Here is a 2255-nt window from a genome sequence, read left to right on the forward strand (position 1 = left end):
GCTGATGGGAGGTGGAATTTTGTTCTTTGTCACCCAGTAGCATGCATCTTTCTTGGAGGAGGGAAGTGACTTTTTTAATGGCTAATACCAGTTTAATAACTTTTCTTTTTGCAACTGTGGATGTGTGTGTGAGACAGAGCTCAATCCTGTCACACCATGAGTGAAGGAAGGGAGGGGGGGAGAAGGAGGATTATGTCTGTCTTTGTCAAGGGTTTTGTATTCTCACTGCTGGGCTTCAGTAACTGTGACCAGGGTCCTTGCAGGAATGAAGTTCATACTGAACAGTGTTTGAAGTAGGCAAAAGCCCCCCTCTCCCAATGTTTTGCAATATTAAAGTGACTTTTCCAAGAGGAATATTGTATACATGAAAGAATAGTAACTCATCTGTGTGTTTCCATGGCTGCTTTCCATGGGTGTTACCATAAGCGAGTCTGATCCTGCTGAGGGTAGAAGTCTGTCTTGTTGCACAGGACAGTTTCCTTTTTAGAGAATATTCCTACCCATCCCTTCTGAGCATGTGTCTGTCTTCGTTTGGATACTTGCACATCAAGACTGCTAAGGTACTTCCAACCAAGAATTAGTGCTGACTCTGACATGCATTGCTAGAGTTACTGCTGTGCAGTAGAGTATAGCGGTGAAGGCTTCCTAATGAAATGCTACAGAGCTGAGGTGGTGGCTAAATCATCTTGTACTGGGACTTGTCCCACTTCGAGTAGGGAATTGTTTAGAGCCAAAACTAACGAACTTTGACTTAATAACAATGATGACAAAATCCTCAGAAGAACAGATGTTCAGCAATGAGTAGCTGCTCTTTATTCAGACTCCCTAGGGTAAGGACTGCATTCTGTGGCTTCAGCCCCTAGTCCTTTGTGCAGGCTGCCCTGAGTAGGAGGCTGGAGGGTGGCACTACAACCCTAGCTTGTACCTGAGATAAACCCTTGAAACAATTCTACTGTTTTGAAGATGGATTTTTTTTTATATGCAGGTGGTGTTGACCATTTGTCCAAATATCATGTATTGCAAAAGACAGAATGGAAGTAACTAGAAAAAAAATTAATTTCCATTTGCATGAGCTACTTCTTTATGCCCCAGGTAGGATGGTGGTGGTAGCCAAAAAGCATCAGCAGGTCTAGCAGCCTGTCCCCAAGCTTTCCAGGGCTGCCTCAGGGCTTGGGTACATGTCTTGGCCAGGACAGGGCAGGTGGCCTCTCATAACTGTGTCCAGCTCCAGCCTGGAGCCAGTGTGAGAGAATCTAACTTGGCTCAATCTATAATGAAACTTAAACTAAGTTACAGTGCCTCAACTTTGCTGTAGGGTAAAACCTCACACAGCTGCCCAGTTGCTGTCAGCCTTTTAAGTGGCTGCAGCTTTGGGAATAAGCTTTTGATGTTTAATCCTCCTGTGCTTTTTTTATACACACACAAATAAATTTGGCTTCTCCCTTAAACAGCTTCAGAAAGTGTTATCTATAACTGATCAGGGAAGGCATGAGGCTAAAGGTAGATGATAGTTTTAGCTCAGCAACTCGGGTGGGTTTTCTGTACTGCTGGAGGCACAAACAAACAGGACTGTAAGTTACAGTGCTCCTGAATGAATTCAAACAGTTTTGTAACTGAACCCACCAAGGTAGGAGTTACAGAACACATTCTTTAGCTGGCTGGGTGGTTGGTCATCATTCCTGGCAGAGCAGGAGCTCAGGGTAGTGCAGCTTAAAAGCAGGGGTGAGCACAGTGACTGTGTGGGATTGCTCAGGCTGCTCTGGAGGCAGCTACAAAGCCAAGCCCTGATGGTTCAGTTTTCAGCACCCACAACTCCAACTAACTTACTTGTCCTTGATGACTTGGACACTATGCAAGTCATTTGATGTCTTTGATAGGCCAGCACTGAAAGATGGAGGGGTGAATGTGAAGTGAGTGGAAAAATTTAGAAGTCTGTTTACCTTAAACACATTTACTTCTAAATATTGCCCTCTAACCTTTCTTTTGCACTAAGAAATTGATAGTAAGTTGGCTTGGCTCTATCTACCAGTCTGCTTTGGAGAAGTTATGAGCTTACATCCATGCCGGAATAGCACCGGCCGCAGCTACGCTGGCAACAGTCACGCAGAGGGTGGTATCTTGGGGCCTGTGCTAAGAGGTTGCACAACTGCAGCGATAATGGCAGAGCCAGGGGAGGAAGGGCCTTGGAGCAGGAAGGCAGTGGTGTGACTGCTCAACCCAGCAAGAGAGGAGACTGGCCCCTGCCTGCATGGTGA

The sequence above is a fragment of the Ciconia boyciana genome, chromosome 1 (assembly GCF_034638445.1).
Source record: "Ciconia boyciana chromosome 1, ASM3463844v1, whole genome shotgun sequence".
Classification (NCBI taxonomy): domain Eukaryota; kingdom Metazoa; phylum Chordata; class Aves; order Ciconiiformes; family Ciconiidae; genus Ciconia; species Ciconia boyciana.